This window comes from Pristis pectinata, chromosome 13 (genome assembly GCF_009764475.1).
Source record: "Pristis pectinata isolate sPriPec2 chromosome 13, sPriPec2.1.pri, whole genome shotgun sequence".
In the NCBI taxonomy this organism is placed as follows: domain Eukaryota; kingdom Metazoa; phylum Chordata; class Chondrichthyes; order Rhinopristiformes; family Pristidae; genus Pristis; species Pristis pectinata.
In genome coordinates this window covers 13,266,498-13,272,287 of record NC_067417.1, presented here as the reverse complement: position 1 = coordinate 13,272,287, position 5,790 = coordinate 13,266,498, and the positions used below count along the sequence as shown (strand labels likewise).

At 45.6% G+C, this 5,790-nt stretch overlaps 1 pseudogene; it reads right to left on the bottom strand.

The window, feature by feature from the left end:
- Positions 1–5,453: 5,453 nt before the first annotated feature.
- Positions 5,454–5,572, bottom strand: LOC127577545 (uncharacterized; annotated as a pseudogene).
- Between the last annotated feature and the right edge of the window lie 218 nt (positions 5,573–5,790).

Genomic DNA, 5,790 nt, shown 5'->3' with positions numbered 1-5,790 from the left:
ACACTGACATCACCACTGGGTGGGTCCCGCGGTAGTTAAAGGGACAGACTCCACCTCGCTTCAATCATCCCATGTTAGTTTCAGAACTTCAGCAGGGATGCCATCTGCTCCTGTTAGTTTGGACCCCTTGTTGGTCAGGGGTGGTGGCGAGGGTAGACCCGGTTAGCTTGCTGTGGAATGGAATCATGGGTGCTCAGGTCAAGAACAGAAGGCAGAGACTTTTTCCAAGGGCGACAATGGCTAACACGAGGGGACATAATTTTAAGGTGATTGGAAGAAGGTATAAGGGGGATGTCAGGGGTAAGTTTTTTTTTACACAGAGAGTGGTGGGTGCATGGAACGCACTGCCTGCAGAGGTTGTGGGTGCAGATACATTAGGGGCACTTAAGAGACTCTTAGATAGACACATGAATGATAGAAAGATAGAGGGCTATGTGGGAGGGAAGGGTTAGATAGATCTTAGAGCAGGATAAAATGTCGGCATAACATTGTGGGCCAAAGGGCCTGTTCTGTGCTGTAGTGTTCTATGTTCTGTGTTCTAGAATCAGGGTTGAAGACACAAGGGATTGCAGATGCTGGAATCTGGAGCAACAAACAATCTGCTGGAGGAACTCAGCGGGTCGAGCAGCATCTGCGGGGAGGTGGGAGGGAAGGAATTGTCAATGGTTCAAGGCAAAACCCTGAGTCAGTGTTGAGGGGTGTACTTTCCATTGGCACAGATGGCCTCTTGATATGTTCACCATAATGGTTGGTTCTTGGTGCAGTGGACCAGAGATGGCTTTGGCAGCACTGAAAAATTCATGCAAGTCATGATTATCAGTGAGTTGCTGGACCTCCAATGTTCTTTCCACCCACCAACTCTTCAGCAGATCAGGGACTTCAGCCTTTGGGTGCCAGTAACCAGTTTCTTTTCTCTGAAGGGATGGCAGTGTTTCCAAATGCCTTTTGCAGTTAATTTAGCTGTCAGATCTCCTGACCATTCTCATCAAAACTGTTCTATTATTTTGCGGTAAAGAGGCCAAGCATCTCTTAACAGTGCTAATTATGGTGGACTTCAGGGCAGTTGAGGCAGACATTCTACAGGTCTTTTTGGTGGTCTTCAGGTTGTCTATGAGATGTTGAATGAGAAGAACTTTCCTTGCAGGATCCAAAGGGCCTTCAGCACTGATGATTTGGTGTGGCAATGCTTTAGATTCTGCAGTTGTTATTGGGACTTGGCTGATAGTGATCAAAGAGCAGATTAAGCAATAATTAGTCCAACTAGCATCAGTACCTGCCATAGTATATATGTTGCAAACTTCCTTGCAGTCTGTCATAAAGGCAATGATAGAATCTAATAGATAGATGAAGGTGAGAGGTGAGAGATTTAAACGGGATCTGAGGGGTAAGTTTTTCAACACACATGGTGGTGGGTATATGGAAAGAGCTGCTAGAGGAAATGGTAGAGGTGGGTACAATTGCAATGTTTAAAAGACATTTGGACAGGTTCTTAGATTGGGAAGGATTAGAGGGATATGGGTCAAATGCAGGCAAATGGACTAGCTCAGGAAGGCACCTTGGTCGGCATGGAGGAATTGGGCTGAAGGACCTGTTTCCATGCTGTGTAACTTTATGACTATAAGATGCCAGTGCCCGGATTGGACCATGAAATCTTCTGCTTGTCTCTCTGATGAAACATGTTGGTCAAGACAAGACTCAGAGTATCTTATCAAAAGAAGGACTCTGTTAGAGATACATTCCCTACTCCCTTCCACCCAACCACACTTTGCCAGTTGTTGCACCTTTTCCAATGCTGGCATTGAAATCACCCAGGAAAATCAGTTTGTCTCCTGATGGGATGCAGGCCAGGGTTTTTCCAAGGTTGTAGAAGTCCTCCTTGACCACATCTGTAGCTTCCAGGGTTGGATGTTAGAGTGAAGCAGAGGATTATGAGGCACTCACTTAGCCCACAGGAGCGTCAGTGAGACACGAGACCAACTTAGTCTTGATGTCAAAACCAACGTCAGGAAGACGGTATTCCTGTCTTGGTTTGCCCTTCCAGAAGAAGTTGCTTCCACTGCATTGTTCTTTAAGCTGGCCAGCTGTTGCCCATTGTTTCTCAGTCAGGGTGGCAATGTCAATGCCAAAGCATCTGAGTTCCTGGACCATGACAGGCAGTGTCCAGGTCTGTCACTGTTGGAGTTGTCCATGAGGGTTTTGTCATTCCAGATCCCAAACTTCACATTGAGGAGTGGAAGATGCCTGTGAATGACTTCTTTTAAAGTGGAATAGACATTGTGCACCAGCTACCACAGAGGTTTGATAGAGCAAGGCCTTGGTCCTGTGGCAATGGGTTCCAAAGCAACTGGAGACCATTCTCTGCTGCACAGATATAAGCACGCATATACAGGGGGGCATGCACGTAGGCACCTGTCTGTGATTACATCTTGGAAATGGTAAAACATCCCCATCAACGTGGGAATCCCTGGCTCGCTACTGCTCAAAATGAAGAAGGAGCATTCAGGGTCCCTGTTCCATTTGTTGAGAGCACACAGATGTCCAGTAAAACCAGCTAAAGCCACACACCAGTTCCTAAACTAGGGAAATCAGGATGGAAAGAAGAGGGTATGAGATGGATCTGGCAGGCAGGTTTACGGAAAATCCCAAGAGATTCTATAAGTATATTAAGAGTAAAATGGTGGCTATGGAGGGAATCATCAGTGGATCCACGGGAGAGGGGCAAGATTTTTAATGAATATTTCTCATCAGTTTTTACCCTGGAGAAAACGATGGATGCTAAAGAAATGAAAGATATTGTCTTGGACCACATATGAATGACCAGCAAGGAGCTATTGGTGGCCTTACAGCTTATTAAGGTGGATAATTCCCCAGGGCCTGACAGAGTACATCCTGAGACCTTGTGGGAAGCCAGGGAAGAAATTGCAGTGGCCCTTGCAGAGATATTTGCTTTACCTTTACCCACAGGTGAACTTCCAGAAGACTGGAGGGTGGTTAATGTTGTACCGTTATTTAAGAAGGTCAGCAAAGACAAGCCAGTACAAGTCAGTGAGTCTAACATCAGTGATGGGTAAGTTACTGGATGGGATTCTGAGGGACAGGATCTATCAACATTTGGATAGGCAGGGTCTAATTAGAGATAGTCAGCCTGGCTTTTTGCATAGGAAATCATGTCTAACAAATCTCTTAGCATTTTTCGAAGAGGTAACCAAGAGGGTAGATAAGGGTAGGGCAGTGGACTTCTGTATATGGACTTTAGCATGGCCTTTGACAAGGTCCCACATGACAGCTGGTTTGGAAGGTTAGATCACATGGGATCCAGGGAGATAGCTAATTGGATCCATACTTGGCTCAGTGCTAAGTAGCAGAAAGTGATGGACAAAGGTTGTTTCTTGGACTGGAGGCCTGTGACCAGTGGTGTGCTACAGGGGTCAGTGCTGGGACCTCTGTTTGTTATTTATATAAATGACTTGGATGTGAATGCACAAGGCATGGTTAGTAAGTTTGTGGATGATACTAAAGCAGGTGTATCGTAGACAGTGAAGAAGGTTATTATAAATTACAGGGGAATCTTGATCACCCGTGTAAGTGGGCCAAGGTTTGGGAAATGGCTTTCAATTCAGATAAGTGCGAAGTGTTGCATTTTGGGAAATTACACCAGGATAGGAACTTATACAGTAAATGACTGGCCCCTTGGGAGTGTTGTGGAACAGAGGGACTTAGGAGTACAAGTACATCGTTCACTGAAAGCAGTGTCACAGATAGATGATGTGGTGAAGAAAGGATTTGACACACTGGCCTTCATCAGTCAAGGCACTGAGTACAGAAGTTGGGATGTTATTTTGCAGTTGTACAAGACATTGGTGAGATCTCACTTGGAGTATTGTGTACAGTTTTGATCACCCTGTTATGGGAAAGACATCATTGAACTGGAAAGAGTGCAGAGAAGATTTACAAGGATGCTGCCAGAACTTAAGACCCTGAGTTATCGGGAGAGGTTGGGCAGGCTGGGACCTTATTGCTTGGAACGTAGGAGACTGAGAGGCAGAGGTAGGGTGTTTTTTTCCCAGGGAAGGGAACTAAACACCAGAGGGCATAGGTTCAAGGTGAGAGGTGAAAGATTTAAAAAGAATCTAATGGACAACTTCTTCACACAGAGAGTGGTGCATATATGCAATGAGCTGTCAGACAAAGTGGTTGAGGCAGGTACAATAACAACATTCAAAACACATTTGGATAAGTACATAGATAGGAGGGTTTAAAGCGATATGGGCCAAACACGGGAAAATGGGATTAGCTTGGTGGGCACTATGGACGGCATGGACAAGTTGGGCCGAAGGGCCTGTTTCCGTGCTGTGTGACTCTATGACTCTACCCATCCACTTGTCCAATAAGCACCTCCTGCCCCACCAAGGGTCACACATTGGCCTCATCAGCTCTCTCAGAACCCCCTGGAATGGAAGCAAGACATTCTCAACCTCAAGGGACAGCCAAAGAAGAAGTGAGTTAATTACGACTTTCTGGATCACGTCTCTGAGTCACAAAGCCTTGGGAGTTCAAATTTCAGTCTAGACGGTCCAATTGGTGGCAATATTGAGGGATTACCATGCTGTCAGCGAGGCTTCCTTTTGAATGAGATATTGAACTGAGGCACTGTCTGCCCTCTTAAGAGGGCATAAAGGATTCAATGCTACTATTTTGAAAAGCAAGTGAGTTATTCTGGCCAATATTTATTGCTCTGTTAATATATAAAATAGGTTATTTGTTAATTGCTGTTGATGAGCCTTGCTGTGCGCCAATTGGCTACCACATTTCCTGCCTATCTACAATGCCTTGTTGGTTAGAAAATGTAGTATTTATGTGTGTAAGTGTACCTCTCAGAACTCAGAATGCCATATGATATGACGATGCATTGCTGTACCGGACACTGTTATACATTGGGAGTTCCTGCCATCAATTTAGGATGTTCTGTTGATAGCTTTATCCCTGCTTATTTGCTATGCAGGCAGCAACACAAAGAGCTTACAGACAACATAGTGGTGATGAAGATGAGATGTCACTGCTTGAGGTAGTAGCTGGAGAAAGATTTAATGCAAGAAAGTAGGGAATATGGTTCTCTAAGTGGAACAGTGATAATTGCCGCCAGATATCAGTCTGACAGACACAATCAGATATCTTTATTAGTCACATGTACATCGAAACACACAGTGAAATACATCTTTTGCGTAGTGTTCTGGGGGCAGCCCGCAAGTGTCGCCATGCTTCCAGTGCCAACATAGCATGCCCACAACTTCCTAACCCATACGTCTTTGGAATGTGGGAGGAAACTGGAGCACCCAGAGAAACCTACGCAGACACAGGGAGAATGTACAAACTCCTTACAGACAGTGGCCAGGATTGAACCCGGGTCGCCGGCACTGTAAAGCGTTACGCTAACCCTACACTACCGTGCCTGCCCTTTACAGCACCTGGTATTCCCAGGCGGTCTCCCATCCAAGTACTATCCAGACCTGAGCCTGCTTAGCTTCCGAGATCAGACGAGATTGGGCGTTTTCAGGCTAGCATGGCCATAGGCAGGCATACGTTCTGTGTATGGAACAAGTGGGGATGTTCCTGAGGACCAACAATATTGGTAAGGTCATGGGTGAGGATACAGAACAAAGAAACACAGTGAGACAGAAGAAGTGGAAGGCAATATTGTTGGTGGTGACGGGGCAGGAGAGATATGACACCTTGGTGAATCTGTTAGCATCATGAACAACGAGCAAGGTCTCGTAGTAGGACATTGTGAAA